The sequence below is a fragment of the Loxodonta africana genome, chromosome 9, assembly GCF_030014295.1.
Source record: "Loxodonta africana isolate mLoxAfr1 chromosome 9, mLoxAfr1.hap2, whole genome shotgun sequence".
Lineage (NCBI taxonomy): Eukaryota > Metazoa > Chordata > Mammalia > Proboscidea > Elephantidae > Loxodonta > Loxodonta africana.
The window spans coordinates 116304359-116322066 of NC_087350.1; positions in this window are offsets into that span (position 1 = coordinate 116304359).

The following is a 17708-nucleotide window of genomic DNA, read 5'->3' on the forward strand; positions in this document are numbered from 1 at the left end:
AGCAATCTTGTTTTCACAATCTTCCAGGCGATTCTGATGTAAAGTTTGAAAACTTCTGTTCTAATGTGGCTTCAAGGAGCCCTAGTGGCACAGTGGTTGAAGGGATCGACTGCTAACCAAAAGATCCATGGTTCGAAACCACCAGTGGCCCCATGGAGAAAGATGTGGCAGTCTGCCTCTATAGAAATTTACAGCCTAGGAAACCCTATGAGGTCACTACGAGTTGGAATCAACTTGATGGGAGTGGGTTTGGGTTGGAATGTGGCTTCATGGAGAATATCACTGTAATAGCTCTAAGCCAGATGTTATTTTCAGCCTGACTGGCTGCGAATATATTCCATCTATGGACAACTTCTGAAGTTTTTCATAAGAAAAGCAGATAAAGCAGCACTGGGCTTTGGTGAGCTCTTCATCAGGGTGACCATAACTTGCTTTCTCTAAAGCTTAGAGATGCCAGGAAGCAAAGAAGATACAAGGCTTGACACACAGGGAAGATACTCCAAGTGCAGAAAAACAAAACGAAGCAAAACCTGTTGCTGCCAAGTCAATTCCAACTCGTGGAGACCCCATGAGTAGAACTGCTCCACGTGGTTTGCTTGGCTGTGATCCTTATGGAAGCAGGTTGCCAGGTCTTTCTTCTGCAGCTCTTTTGGATGGGTTTGACCCTCCAGCCTTTAGGTTGTCATCCAGCACAAACCATTGGCACCACCCGGGAATCCTAAGTTCAAAGCAAGATAGAGAGCCCACTTGGAAAATGTCGTGATTCCTCTGGGGGTGAAGTGAGCAAAGTAGCCACAGAAGGACAAAAAGTGGGTGCTCTGAGTAGCTAAAATTGTTTGGTGGATAAGTCTTATTCTACTTGCTTATAGAATATAAAACAGTTGACATCTTGCTTGGGGCTCAAGCCAGGAGATGAATAATTCTAGATGAAACGAAAGTTGCTTCTCTACCATCTTGCTTGATGGACTCCTCCTTGTGATTTAGCCAAATGGAAATAAAGCAGAAGGATGGGCTTGGGACTTGTTTTGTGGGAGAGGTGGAGGGCTAAACGTGTAGAAGGAAAAGGCTGTGGTCATTAAGGCCGGGTTGTCTGCTCACCACCTGTCCCTTACTCTATAAATGGATGAACAGCTGGGTGGCTGACATGCCTATTTGTAAGTAAGTTAGCTTTAATCCTGTCTGAACTCTGAAGGACATTTGTTTGGGGCTTTGACACTGCCATCCTACAGAGACCACTGATTTACTTTTTAATTGGAGTAATACAAAGTTTATTGCTAAGGAGTTTACAGATAGTGGTCTTTTCCCCCATTACAGGGATTATATGGCATGAACCAACTCTAAGGCCAAAAGTCGTCATTTTTTCAGAATAAAATAAAGCTGTATTCGCTGGCATCTTCTCCTGGAAGCCAGTTCCTAGTGTGTTCCAGTCAAGCTCTGGATCCCAACTCCCAGCCCTGGACCCCCAACTCCCAGCCCTGGACCCCAACTCCCAGCCCTGGACCCCAACTCCCAGCCCTGGACCCCAACTCCCAGCCCTGGACCCCAACTCCCAGCCCTGGACCCCCAACTCCCAGCCCTGGACCCCAACTCCCAGCCCTGGACCCCAACTCCCAGCCCTGGACCCCCAACTCCCAGCCCTGGACCCCAACTCCCAGCCCTGGACCCCAACTCCCAGCCCTGGATGGGTCTAAAGCATCTCATTCTTTTACATCATGCTCCACAGTGAGAAGCCACACCAAGGACTCACATTCTAACTTTGAGGCACAAACTCACTTGAAGAAATATCTAGTTAGATATTTCTACTGAGATAAGAATCGTCATTGGCTAGGTCACTAGTCACTTCAGCGTGTAATAATAGTTCATAAGGGACTAGGGCTGTGGGTTTTAGCAGCCAAACCAGACTTAAAGAATCCTTTGTGAAACGTATTGTCTCCAGAGCTTAATATAAGAGATGAGAACAATTCCGAGGCAAAATGTGAACCTTATGAAACACTAAAAGAGGGTGTTTGGAGTTAAATGAGCCTGACATACAAAGTGACTGAAAGGGGGTCCTCCAGAGACTTTAGGAATTGCTACAAAGAATTGCTGATGGAAAGATGAGTTTGTGGCTTCTGGCAAAGAAATCCAGCTACATCCTCGCGTCCAAGTTTTCTAAGCGGCCTTTGTGTACTATCCGGTTTGGTAAGAAATCTTGCCAGTTGTACAACAACAAGAAAAAAACGCAGTTGCCATTGAGGCACCTCTGACTCATGGCAACCCCATGTGTGTCAGAGGAGAACTGTGCTCCACGAGGTTTTCAGTGGCTGATTTCTTGGACATGGGTTGCCAGGCCTTTCTTCCAAGGCACCTCTGGGTGGACTTAAACCTCCAACCTTTTGGTTATCAGCTGAATGCATTAACCATTGTTACCACCTAGGGGCTCCAGTTATTCAACTAGCCCCTTAAAGCTTCCTTATACCTAGTTTAAAGCCTCAATATCATTTTTAATCCTAGGGTATTCCATTCTTGATAAACATAAGGCAAAAAAAAAAAAAAAAGTGAGACGTCAACCTTGATACTTGCCACTTCTATCTTTGGAAGCCAGATAACCTGTCTCAAAAATGAGAAAACTATGGATCATTTACAGGAATAACTCTAATGTTAAGAATACTGTGGAAACAGGAGGCCTACCTAAGGTCCCTGGGCAGCACAGACAGTTAAGTGCTCAACTACTAGCCAAAAGGTGGGCAGTTCAAACCCACCCAGAGATACTTTGGAAGACAGGCCTGATGATTGCTTCCAAAAGGGCACAGCCCTGAAAACCCCGTGGAACAGTTCTAGTCTGCACACAGGGGATCACCATGAGTTGGAGTCAACTCAAGGGCAACTAACAACCACCACCACCTAGGTTCTACCTTATCGATCTTCACCCCTCAACCAGAAGATTCCAGTGGGACTCACTCTTGTACCAGGTAGTAGAACTGAAATAATTTCCTAGATTTCTTATTTAGTGAAATCTCACCTATTAAAGCCGTTCATTATTTTGAGCCCTAACAAAAGCTAGGCATCTTACTTAGTGATGGGGAAAACTGTAAAAGCATATTCACTTTTGCTATGATAACTTAGGACCAAAAATGAAGAATACCAGCCTGGTAGTGATGCAATGGTTAATGCTGAGCTGCTAACTGAAAGGTTGGCAGTTCAAACCCACCAGCCACTCCACAGGATAAGATGTGGCAGTCCACTTCCTCAAAGATTTACAGCCTTGGAAACCCTGCAGGGCAGTTCTGCTCTGTCCTACAGGGTCGCTATGAGTTGGTATCAACTTGACGGCAACAGGTTTGGTTTTAATCTTGATCCTTAGATTTGAAACTGTGGTTTCGTAAGTGTTCAGTCTGACTTTGGGGGCAAAGGTTGAGAATGCGTGTCTGTGTCCCAGTCATATCGTGGACCTAAACCATGAAAATTCAGGAATACATAAAATAGGGAGGAAAAAATGATGCAAGTTATCTTCTTTCCACATACTGGGGGTATGAATTTTTTAAACTTCTCTTAAATTTTCCAGCTCAAAATAGCTTTGTACAAAGGGTAACCAGCCTCCTCTGTATGCACTTCGTTCATGTATACTTTCGTGTTTGAAAAGCAGAATTTATCGGTGAGCTCCTGTATGTGAAATCTGGGGATCCAAAGATAAGTTACTAAGAACCCGATTAGTAGCATCCTACCTCTCTGTCTGGCATCTCCTGAGTCTGCTTAGTATTTCTGAGCCTGGCTTATTTGAGGAAAAGTAGTGAGGTAGGACCACTGACTGACAGCCCCCCAGTATATCTCCTTCTGTCCATGGGCACAAAGACAGGAGTAAGGCTAGCTAAGGGTGAGGAGTTTGGGATCTGCAGGTTACCCTGTGACTTATTAAAAAAAAAAAAAAATTGTTTTGAGGGAGTGGAGGCAACACAGCACTATAGACAGGAGCACCATATGGTCCCCCTACAGCAAAGACCCAAAAAGCTAAATAAAAGAGTTAACAAATGTCAATCCTGCAACCCAAAGTATCAAATGAAGGCATAATAATAATAATAATAAAACTAAAAGATTTACGACAGAGAACCAGAGAAGTCAATCTGTAAATGACAACGTGAGAACAATAAAAGAGGGAATAAACCGTGTAGGTATAGAACTTTCAAATGGAGAGGAAGTCAAGGAGATATCAAATAATAAAAGACTGGTTTAAACTTAGGAAGATAGGGGTAAATTTCAAGGTAACCACAAAGAAAGTTAACAAACCTACTCATCAAAATAAAGAAAAAATAAGGCCTCAGTAAACACAAAATCTACAAAAACAAAAGAAACAAAAATACAAACAAAAGGAATTCAGCACAGAAAAGTAAGAGGAACAAAGATGACATCAGCAACACACACACACACACACACACAAACCACTAAAAAATGACACCAATTAACTCACATCTATCAATAGTCACACTGAACATAAATGGCATTGGCATACCCATAAAGAGACAGAAAGTGATAGAATAGATTAAAAAACAGGATCCATCAATATGCTGTCTACAAGAGAAGCCTTAGAAACAAAGACATAAATATACTAAAAATCAAAGGATGGAAAAAAATATATCAAGCAAGCAACAACCAAAAAAGGGCAGGAGTGGCAATACTAATCTCAGACAAAATAGACTTTCTAACGAAATCCACCATAAAAGACATGGAAGGATATTATATAATGATTAAAGGGACAACCCACCATGAGGACAAAAACCATAATAAACAGCTATGTACCCAGTGACAGGTCTCCCAAATACGTAAAACAAACTCTTAACAGCACTGAAAAGAGAAATTGACAATTTCACAATAATAGTAGGAGATTTCAACACACCACTCTCAGTAAAAGACAGAACATCTAGAAAGAAACTCAACAAAGATACAGCAGATCTAAATGCCACACTCAACCAGCTTGACCTCATAGACATATATAGAACACTCCACCCAACACTAGCAAAGTATGTATTTTTTTTCCAACATACATGCAATGTTCTCCAGAATAGACCACATCTTAGGCCACAAAACAACCCTCAACAAAATCCAGAACACTGAGATAATACAAAGCATCTTCTCAGATCACACCACTATAAAAGTGGAAATTAATAACAGGAAGAGCAAGGAAAAAAAATAAAATACATGGAAACTGAAAACACTCTGCTTAGAAACCACTGGGTAATAGAAGAAATCAAAAATGGAATGAAAAAAATCCCTAGAAGTAAATGAGAATGAAAACACACATCATACCAAACCTTTGGGACATAGCAAAGGCAGTCCTCAGAGGTCAATTATGGCAATAGATGCACACATCAGAAAAGAAGGAAATCAAAACATTAACTACAAAACTCAAACAAATAGAAAGAGAACAGCAAAATAAGCCCACAGCCACCAGAAGAGACGAAATAGTAAAGATCAGAGCAGAAATAAACGAAATAGAGAATAGAAAACTGAACAAAATCAAAAATTGATTTCTTTGAAAGAATCAACAAAATGGACAAACCAATGGCCAAACTGACAAAAGAAAAACAGAAGAGGATGCAAATAACTCAAATAAGAAATGAAATGGGGGATATTACAACATAGCCAACTGAAATAAAAAGAATCATAACAGAGCGTTATGAAAACTTACACTCCAATAAATTTGAAAACCTAGAGGAAATGGATAAATTTCTAGAAACACACTGCCTACCCAAACTAACACAAGCTGAAGTAGACTATCTGAACAGACCCATAACAAGAGATTGAAAAGTTAAAAAAAAAAAAAAACTCCCAACAACAACAAAAAAAAAGCCCTGGCCCAGATGGCTTCACTGGAGAATTCTACCAAACATTCAGAGAAGAGCTTGCACCAATACTACTCAAACTATTTCAGAGCATAGAAAAGGAAGAAATACTTCCAAGTTCATTTTATGGAGCCAGCATAACCCTGACACTGAAACCAGGCAAAGACCCTACAAAAAAAGAAAATTACAGACCAATATCTATAGATGCAAAAATTCTCAACAAAATCTAGCCAACAGATTTCAGCATCATATCAAAAACATAATTATAATAACACATCACAATCACGTGCAATTCACACCAGGTATGCAAGGATGGTTCAACATTAGAAGATCAATCAACATAACCTACCACATAAATAAAAGAATCACATGATCATCTCAATCAACACAGAGAAAAACATTCGACAAAGTTCAGCACCCATTCCTAATAAAAACTCTCAAGAAGACAGGTATAGAAGGGAAATTCCTCAACCTAATAAAGTGCACCTATACAAAACCAACAGCCAACATCATTCTCAATGGAAAGAGGCTGAAAACATTCCCCTTGAGAACAGGAACAAGACAAGGTTGCTCTTTATCACCACTTCTATTTAACATTGTGTTGGAAGTCCTAAGTAGAGCAATAAGGCAAGAAAAAGAAATAAAGGGCATTCAGATTGGTAAGGAAGAAGTAAAACTGTCCCTATTTGTGGATGATATGATAATATACGTAGAGAACCCAAAGAACTCCCCAAGAAAACTACTGGAACTAATAGATATAGCAGAGTAGCAGGATACAAAATAAACATACAAAAACCAGCAGGATACAAGATAAACATACAAAAATCAGTGAGATTCCTACACACCAATAGAGAGAGCTACAGAAATCAGAAAAGCAATACCATTTATAACAGCCCCTAAAAAAAATGAAATACTTAGGAATAAATCTAACCAGGGACATAAAAGTCCTATGCAAAGAAAATTAAAAAACACTACTGCAAGAAACCAAAAGAGACCTACCCATTATCTGTTGCCGTCAAATGGATTCCAACTCATAGCCACCTTACAGGACAGAATAGAACTGCCCAATAGAGTTTCCAAGGAGCACCTGGTGGATTTGAACTGCCAACCTTCTGGTTAGCAGTCGTAGCTCTTAACCAAAGAGACCTACATAAATGAAAAAACATACCGTATTCATGGACAGACAGACACAACATTGTGAAAATGTCAATTCTACCCAAAGCAATCTACAAATACAATGCAATTCTGATCCAAATATGAAGGGCATTCTTTAAAGAGATGGAAAAACTAATCATTAACTTTATATTGAAAAGGAAGAAGCCCTGGATAAGTAAAGCACTACTGAAGAAGAATAAAGTAGAAGGTCTCATACTACCTGACCTCAGAACCGACTATACAGTAGTTGAAACAGCCTGGTACTGGTACACTGACAGACACGATGACCAACAGAACAGAATTGAGAACCTAGATGTAAATCCAACCACCTATGATCACCTGATCTTCAACAAAGGTCCAAAGTCCATTAAATGGGGGAAAAGACAGTCTTTTTAACAAATGGTACAGGCAAGACCAGATGTCCATCTGCAAAAAGGTGAAACAGGGCCCATACCTCACACCATACACAAAAACTAATTCAAAATGGATCAAAGATCTAAATATAAAACCAAAAGCTACAAAGATCATAGAAATAAAAATAGGGTCAATGCTAGAGGCCCTAACACACTGCACAAGCCATAACTAACAATACACAAACACCAAAAGATAAGCTAGGTAACTGTGATCTTCTAAAAATTAAACACTTAGGCTCATCAAAAGACTTCACCAAAAGATTAAAAGGAGAACCTACAGACTGGGATAAAAATTTTGGCTATGACAAAGCTCTAGCCTCTAAAATCTACAGGAAAATCCAACACCTCTACAACAAAAAGACAAATAACACAATTAAAAAATGGACAAAGGATATGAACAGACACTTCACCAAAGAAGACATTCAGGCTCTAACAGAAACATGACGAAATGCTCGCAACCACTAGCCATTACAGAATGCAAATCAAAACTATAACGTGATACCATCCTACCTCGACATTACTGGTACGAATCAGAAAAAAGGAAATTGCAAGTGTTGGAGAGGCTTCAGGGAGATTGGAACTGTTACGTGCTGTTGGTGAAAATGCAAAACAATACAACCATTTTGGAAAATGATATGGCGCTTTCTTAAAAAGCTAGAAATAGAAATACCATATGATCCAGGAATACCACTCCTAAGAATATATCCTAGAGAAATAAGAGCCATCACAGGAATAGACATGCACACACATGTTCATTGCAGCATTATTCACAATAGCAAAAAAGATGGAAACAACCTAAGTGCCCATCAACAGATGAATGGATAAGCAAACTATGATTCATACACACAATGGAATACTACTACGCAATGATGAAGAGCAATGACGAATCTGGGAAACATCTTACCACATGGATGAATCTGGAGGGCATCATGCTGAGTGGAGTAAGTCAATCACAAAAGGACAGATATTATATGAGACCACCGTTATAAAAACTCATGAAAAGGTTTACATACAAAAAGAAACAAACTTTGATGGTTACTAGGGAGAGGAGGGATGGGCAGGGAAAAACACTAAATAGACAATCGATACGTGGTAACTTTGGTGAAGGGTAAGACAGTATACAATACTGGGGAAGCCAGCACAACATGACCAAGGCAAGGTCATGGAAGCTTCATAGTCAAAACCAAACTCCCCCGGGACTGAATTACTGGGTTGAGGGCTAGGGTGCATGGTTTCGGGGGACATCTAGCTCAATTAGCATAACATAGTTTATGAAGAAAATGCTCTACATCCTACTTCGGTGAGTGGCATCTGGGATGTTAAAAGCTGTGAGCTGCTATCTAAGATACTCCACTGGTCCTGCCCTGTCTGGAGCAAGGGAGCATGAAGAAAACCAAAGGCACAAAGGAAAGATTAGTCCAAAAGACTAATGGACCCCAACTACCACCGCTTCCAGCAGCCTGAGTCCAGCTTAACTAGATGGTGCCCAGCTACCACTACTGACTACTCTGACAGGGATCACAGGAAAGGGTCCCAGACAGAGCTGGAGGAAAACGTAGAGAAAAATACTAACTCACAAAAAAAGACCAGACTAACAGAGACTGGAGAAACCCTGAGAGAGTGGCCCCTGAACACCCAATTAACTCAGTACTGGAGTCACTCCTGAGGTTCACCCTTCATCCAAAAATTAGACAGACCCATAAAACAAAACAAGACTAAATGGGCACACTAACCCAGGGGCAAGGACGAGAAGGCAGGAGGTGACAGGAAAGCTGGCAATAGGAAACCATCGTAAATGGGAAAACTATTGATTGTGTCGTTTGCTGAGTTCCTTCACTACGGACATCAGGATGCTTCGGCAGCTTCCTCTCAGGTGTCTCAGATGCCCATACAGCTGGCTTCCAATATGGCAGAGTCCTGGAAGTCCATCAGGTCAGCACAGAATTACTTTGTTGGTTATATGTCATGCCTGCAAAATGCTAGGGTGTCCAGCGTTATTTTCCTTGGTGACTCGTGTGAAACAGAAGTAGATTATTGGATTTTTTTTTTTAAAGCAAAAGATAAAAACTCCATAAAGGAATTTATGGTCATGAACATCACTCCTGTGTCCCAGACATTGGGGATAACAAGCTGTGACACATTATGACTTAAATGTTAAGGCTCTCGTCGGGAGAGGCATGCCCGAGAAGATCAGAAGAGCTTAGTGATGATGCCGTAATTGCATGCCTAGATCTTAGGTATTCTGGGATCTACCCCGGAGACTGGGTGTCTCTCAATTTGTACACATTGCACAGGAGGACAATAACTCTTTGAACGAGATAAATCGCTTTGACAAAACCATACTGCCCTTTTGAAAAAGTCACTTGATACTAAGATGTGATTTTTAACTCCTATAAGGTCACTATGAGTCAGAATTGATTCCACAGCAACGGGTTTGGTTTGGTTTCTTTTTAACGCCTCAGGAGTCCAGGGCATGCGACCAAATAATCAGACTCAGAATCTCCAGAATTCTGCAAGCGTGTGTTAGAGCGTGTCCAGTCCTGCTACCTGTAGATAAACAATTTTTTTCTTTTGTTAACGAACTGTACATTTAATTTCAATAAAAGTTTATTTTTGAGATAGCAATTGCTTTTGCCTTTCCTTTTTCTAGAGGATGTTTATAAATGCTTTCGGTCAACTCTTTCTTTTTTTTGTTCACTCGCTGAAGATGGCTCAGTCACTTCTGTCTGGGAAATAACTGCAGGACCCAGACCTGGATTCTTCAGATTGGACCCAAAACCCTTGCCGTACTTTGAAACACAGTTTGTGGGTCCCCAGAGGCAGTTAGTGTGTCACCTTCCCAGATTCCTTTCTGCCCCTTCCATGAAAGGCAGGGCTACTACTACCAAAGGTCGCGGGTCCAGAGCTTCCTCCGTAGAGTGACTGAGAACAAGTGACTCCCGGCTAAAGGGGGATGTCCCAGGGTGGCAGGAGAAGACTGGCCTTGACAAGAAAAGTCATTCTCATACTTTCCCCTCATCAGCCCTTCAGTGGTCTGTGTTGAGATTCTGTTCTGAGGTACAGCTAACTATTCATGACCTTAGGCTATTCCATCTGAGACTTTTCCAAGCAATGTCGCTCAATTGTTTGAATTATACTGGGGGCTAAACCTTGAAATTGCCTAAAGGAATCCAAAAAAGTGTTGCTGTTGTGGTTGTTACTTGTCATAGAGTTGGCTTCACCTTATGCTGACCCTATGCACAACACAACTAGTTGTTGCCTGGTCCTACTCCATCTTCACGATTGTTGGTATACTCCAGTTCATTGTGGCCACTGTGTATTCTGAGCATCTTCCAGCCTAGGGGGCTCATCTTCCAGTGCTATATGGGACAATATTTTGTTGTGGTCTATAAGGCTTATATTGACTGATTTTTGGAAATAGATCACCAGGCCTTTCTTCCTAGTCTGTCTTAGTCTGGAAGCCCCAGTAACACCTGTCCACAAATGGTGACCTTGCTGGTATTTGAAATACCAATGGCAGAGCTTCCAGCATCACAGCAACACAGTACGACAAGCTGACAGGTGGCTGGTGGTCCAAAAAGTAGTGGGAAGAAAATTGGGGAAGAGGGAAAATATCAAAAAGAAAATCTTTAAAAACTTCATAGTGAGTCCTTCATGAGTGAGATGTTGAGTGAATGCCAGCTTGGCAGTGAGATGGACGTGAGTTCTGCTGTTTTCTCCACCACTTAACCAGCTCTGGCCATAGGTGAGTTGCTTGCCATCCAAGCTTCTGTCCTCCTTTGAAAAGCACAAAACCTAGCTTCACTGGGTTTTCCTAAGAAATAGAGCCGACATGTATAAAGTGCTTTACTCGAACAACGGCCTCTGTTTCTCTCCCTAGCACCAAATAACCAATATTCATTTAAAAATAAAAATGAAGTTAAAATCCATTACTTGTGTCCTTTTGGGGGATCCAATTTTTGCTCTACATTCTTATATTGAAATTCCATTTGCAAGCAAATGTTCTCCTTGTTGTGTGCCCTCAAGTCGATTCTGAGGTGACCCCATCTGGTAGATTAGAATTGCCTCATAGGGTTTCCTAGACTGGTGGGTTTGAATCACTGACCTTTCTGTTATCAGCCAAGAACTTAACCATTGTACCACCAGGGTTCCTTATGTTCCTTGTTGTTGGTGTTGTTGGGTGCCGTCGAGTCAGTTCTGGCTCATAGTGACCCAGTGCACAACAGAACGAAACACTGCCCGGTCCTGAGCCATCCTTACAACGGTTGTTATGCTTGAGCTCATTGTTGCAGACACTGTGTCAATCCATCTCGTTGAGGGTCTTCCTTTTTTCTGCTGACCCTGTACTCTGTCAAGCATGATGTCCTTCTCCAGAGACTGATCCCTCCAGACACCATGACCAAAGTATGTAAGACACAGTCTCGCCATCCTTGCCTCTAAGGAGCATTCTGGCTGGCTGCACTTCTTCCCAGACAGATTTGTTCATTCTTTTGGCAGTCCATGGTATATTCAATATTCTTCGCCAACAAAACAGTTCAAAGGCATCAGTTTTTCTTCGGTCTTCCTTATTCATTGTCCAGCTTTCACATGCATAGGATGCAATTGAAAATACCATGGCTTGAGTCAGGTGCACCTTAGTCTTCAGGGTGACATCTTTGCTCTTCGACACTTTGAAGAGGTCCTTTGCAGCAGATTTGCCCAATGCAATGTGTCTTTAGATTTCTTGACTGCTGCTTCCATGGCTGTTGATTGTGGATCCAAGTAAAATGAAATCCTTGACAACTTCAGTCTTTTCTCCGTTTATCATGATGTTGCTCATTGGTCCAGTTGTGAGGATTTTTGTTTTCTTTATGTTGAGGTGCAATCCATACGGAAGGCTGTGGTCTTTGATCTTCACTAGTAAGTCCTTCAAGTCCTCTTCACTTTCAGCAAGCAAGGTTGTGTCATCTGCATAACGCAGGTTGTTAACAAGCCTTCCTGCAATCCTTATGCCCCTTTCTTCTTCATATAGTCCAGCTTCCAGGATTATTTGCTCAACATACAGATTAAATAGGTATGGTGAAAGGATACAAACCTGACGCACACCTTTCCTGACTTTAAACCAATCAGTATCCCTTTGTTCTGTCCGAACAACTGCGTCTTGATCTATGTAAAGTTTTCTCATGAGCACAATTAAGTGTTCTGGGATTTCCATTTTTCACAATGTTATCCATAGTTTGTTATGATCCACACAGTCGAATGCCTTTGCATAGTCAATAAAACACAGGTAAACATCCTTCTGGTATTGTCTGCTTTCAGACAGGATCCATCTGACATCAGCAATGATATCCCTGGTTCCATGTCCTCTTCTGAAACCTGCCTGAATTTCTGGCAGTTCCCTATTGATATATTGCTGCAGCCGTTTTTGAATGATCTCCAGCAAAATTTTGCTTGTGTGTGATATTAATGATATTGTTCTATAATTTCCACATTCGGTTGGATCACCTTTCTTGGGAATAGGCATAAATATGGATCTCTTCCAGCCAGTTGGCCAGGAAGCTGTCTTCCATATTTCTTGGCATAGACGAGTGAGCACCTTCAGCGATTCATTTGTTTGTTGAAACACCTCAATTGATATTCCATCAATTCCGGTACCTTTGTTTTTTGCCAATGCCTTCAGAGCAGCTTGGACTTCTTGCTTCAGTACCATCAGTTCCTGATCATATGCCACCTCTTGAAATGGTTGAATATCGACTAATTCTTTTTGGTATAATGACTCTGTGTATTCCTTCCATCTTCTTTTGATGCTTCCTGTGTCGTTCAATATTTTCCCCATGGAATCCTTCACTATCGCAACTCGAGGCTTGAATTTTTTATTCAATTCTTTCAGCTTGAGAAACGCCGAGCGTGTTCTTCCCTTTTGGTTTTCCATCTCCAGCTTTTTGCACATGTCATTATAATACTTTACTTTGTCTTCTTGAGACGCCCTTTGAAATCTTCTGTTCAGTTCTTTTACTTCCTCAATTCTTCCGTTTGCTTTAGCTGCTCGACGCTCAAGAGCAAGTTGCAAAGTCTCCTCTGACATCCATCTTGGTCTTTTCTTTCTTTCCTGTCTTTCCAGTGACCTCTTGCTTTCTTCATGGATGATGTCCTTGATGTCATCCCACAACTCGTCTGGTCTTCGGTCGCTAGTGTTCAATGCGTCAAATCAATTCTTCAGGTGGTCTCTAAATTCAGGTGGGATATACTTAAGGTCATATTTTGGCTCTCATGGACTTTCTGTGATTTTCTTCAGTTTCAGCTTGAACTTGCATATGAGCAATTGATGGTCTGTTCCACAGTCAGCCCCTTGTTCTGACCGATGATATTGAGCTTTTCCATCGTCTCTTTTCACAGATGCAGTCAATTTGATTTCTGTGTGTTCCATCTGGTGAGGTCCATGTGCATAGTTGCCATTTATGTTGGTGAAAGAAGGTATTTGCAATGAAGAAGTTGTTGGTCTTGCAAAATTCTATCATTCAATCTCTGGCATTGTTTCTATCACCAAGGACATATTTTCCAACTACTGATCCTTCTTTGTTTCCAACTTTCACATTCCAATCGCTAGTAATTATCAATGCATCTTGATTGCACGTTCGATCAATTTCAGACTGTAGCAGCTGATAAAAATCTTCTATTTCTTCATCTTTGGCTCTAGTGGTTGATGCGTAAATTTGAATAATAGTCATATTAACTGGTCTTCCTTGTAGGTGTATGGATATTATCCTATCACTGACAGAGTTGTACTTCAGGATAGATCTTGAAACGTTCTTTTTGACGATGAATGCAACATCATTCCCCTTCGAGGTGTCATTCCCAGCATAGTAGACTATATGATTGTCTGATTCAAAATGGCCAATACCAGTCCATTTCAGCTCACTAATGCCTAGGATATTCATGTTTATGCATTCCATTTCATTTTTGATGATTTCCAATTTTCATAGATTCATACTTCATACATTCCAAGTTCTGATTATTAATGGATGTTTGCAGCTATTTCTTCTCATTTTGAGTTGTGCCACATCAGCAAATGAAGGTCCTGAAAGCTTTACTCCATCCAGGTCATTAAGGTCGACTCTACTTTGAGGAGGCAGCTCTTCCCCATGCTCTTTGTTTGGTCTCCTTTTATAAAGCTAGCATTTGACAATCTTCTTTACTTCAAACAATCAAGATGGTTGATTGTCCTACACTTATTAACCTTAAGAAAACCCTATGTTGATTAAACAACACAGGTGACTGGTTTAAGTTCACTGATTATACAGAGAGGTCTGGTTAATCGTGGGGAAAGAAGACAGGCTAACATGTTCACCACTCAACAAGCTAAGGTTAGTACACTCTTTGGATTTATTGTGTTTGGATATGGGATTGGCCCGTCAGCCAGGAAACATTGGAGGATGCTAACTTTCAGGTCTAAACATTTAGCAAACACTGTAGTCTCTAATTCAGAGGCATTTATTGCCTGCTGGTTGGTTCAGGGCAGGGTGTACGTTTTAAATCCTCCATATTTATTTATGTATTCATAAGTTCACGCTTCTACCTGTGAGATTTACGGAAGATTAGTTCTTGAAAGCTGAAAGCAGATTTGCCTTTTGACCTGACCCTAGATGAGTAGCCCTGTGGTTTTCTGAGAAGGGCTTATAAATGCTGGAGGTTATAGGACCCAAATGTTATAGGACCCAAATGTTACGGGACAGTTTCATAGTTGGCATATCCCAGATTGAACATCAGTTGGCGGGAAACACAATTTGTTCTTGAAATTTTAACAACATTGAGGAAGGATGTATGTACCAGTTCATTCAGTTACCCTCCCTCCCCTTCCACACACAAACTCTGTCTTTCTGCATTCATTTGTCCAACCCCTCCTATGTGCCAGGCACTGTCCTGGGTTCTGGGAATAATGGAGAACAAGACAGGCCAAAGCCCCATCCTCCATGGCATTGATTCTCGCCAGAGTCAGCGGCAGACCAGACATTCACTATGTCAGGGAATAATAAGAGCTGTGAAGATAAACAAAATAGGCTAAAGGGGTAAAGAATGATAGAAAAACCAAACCCACTGCTGTCAAGTTTATTCCAACTCATAGTGGCCCTATAAGACAGAGTAGAACGGCCTCATTGGGTTTTCTATGCTGTAATCTTTGCAGAACCAGATCACCTCATATTTCTTCCTAGGGGCCACTGGTGGGTTCAAACCACCAGCCTTTCCGTAGTAGCCAAGTGTTTAACCACTGTACCACCAGGGCTTCTTGAATGGTTATAGATGGACGGATGGACGGACAGATGGATGGACGGATGGACGGACAGACGGACAGACGGACGGACGGATGGATGGATGGTTGGATGGATAGACAGATAGATATAGATGGCTGCCGTCCAGTTGGCTCTGATTCATGATGATTTTTTGTACAACAGAACAAAACACTGCCTGGTTCTGCATCATCCTCACAATTGATAGCATGTTCGAGTCCGTTGTTGTAGCTACTGTGCCAATCCATCTCACCAAGGGTCTCCCTCGCCCTTGCTCATCCTCTCCTTCACCAAACATGAGGTTCTCCTCCAGTGATTGATTCCTCCTGATGACATGTCTAAAGCAAGTGAGCTGGGAAGTAGTCTGTCATGATCCATAAGGTTTTTATTGGCTAATTTTTGGAAGTAGGTCACCAGGCCTTTCTTCCTGGTCTGTTTTTGTCTGGAAATGCCCCTGAAACGTATTCACCACAGGTGACCTTGCTGGTATTTGAAATACCAGGGGCATAGCTTCCAGCATCAGAGCAACATGTAAGCCTCCGCAGTACAACACGCTGACAGACAGGTGGTGGAGAGAATGATAGAATGTGCTGTTTAAGATAAAGGGGTTGAATGAAGGTCTCCCAAGAGAAGCCTCAAGCAGACAGCCTGGGGAAGTGTGGGAATAGCCCAGGCAGAAGTCCTGAGGCAGGAACAAGGTTGATGGATCTGAGAAAAGGCAAGAAGATCACATGGCTGGAGGTGGCAAAGGCAGAACAGGAGTAGGTGAGGAGCAAGGCCCAAGTGATGCAGGCTCCAAGTGCCATGGTGGGACTCAGGGTCTTCTTTGAAGTGATGGGACAACTTTGATGGTTTGGGGGAGGGGTGTGACACGCAATGTTAAAAAGATCATTCTGTTGGGAATAGATTGCAGGAGGCGAGGGCAAAAAGGGGGAGACAGTTTAGGAGATTCCAGCAGGGGTCAAGGTGGTTGCCATGGCTTGGTCTGGGCTGATGGGGAGGAAGAACACTCTACTTCGCATTGAATGGCTTTACTCAGGGCCTGTCACTCACCGTCTACCCACCGCTTTTGTTTTCCCCGTTACCTGCCTTCCCCTACAGGCACTGGAGAAACATCAAAACTCTCTCCACCAAGAAATTTTAGGATCCTGGTATTTCTGAGTTTAAAGAGACTCCAGGATCACTGAGTTTCTTGCCTGATAGAGGAGGTGATGAGCCCAGTTGGGGAAGCTGGAAGTGTCTGCCTACATTACCAATCAGGAGAAGCCATCCATCAGACAACGTCACCGTAAGTCACCCACAGAGTAACAATGGCTCACATAATATGCCAATAAATTCACCAACAGCTGGCAGCTTTTAGTATAAAAAACGGGAAAGGACACAGTTTTGGAAAACAAGAGCCTCCTAGGAGAATTTTTTAATGTGCAAAGAAGCAAAGTGAGCCTCCAGAGTGGACACCCACGCCCTGGCAGAGGAGTCAGACGCTCACAAATAGCTTATGACGCAGAAATCAGCCCCTTCCCGGACATTAGCTCCAGCTCCTGTTTCCATTCTGGAAAGAAAGCCGCCTCGTGTATGTCAGGGCCCAGCACCCTCCAGGGAGGACAAGGCTGAGAGGCTACGTGCCACTGTCCCTCAGGTCTCCCACCTCTGCACAGACACCGTGTTCCCTACGCTGTGAACTGTCTTCATTACCAGCCAGATAAGATTTCAAAGGGCTCCACTAACTGTGCCAAGCTGCCGGAAGCGGTACGCCAGCTTGTATGCCATCTCCCGTTCGTGCAGAAATCCAGTGAAATTGGTGTGGGAGAAGATTGCTGAGAACCAGCGCTAACCGCAGCTTCTTTACCCTTAACAGGGGGCCGAAAATTTCCCTGGGAAAGAAAATTTCTATATTGCTATGAGGGAAGGAACATCTTTGAATTTGCAAAAGGGGGTTTGGAGGCGAGTTTGGGGAATGGGCTGCAGAGAGCTGACTTTGTGGACAATGAAGAGAGGAATCGGATCACAGGTGGGAAAGAGGTTGAGAAGAACGAGGTGGAGAAGAGGGCTGAGAAGAC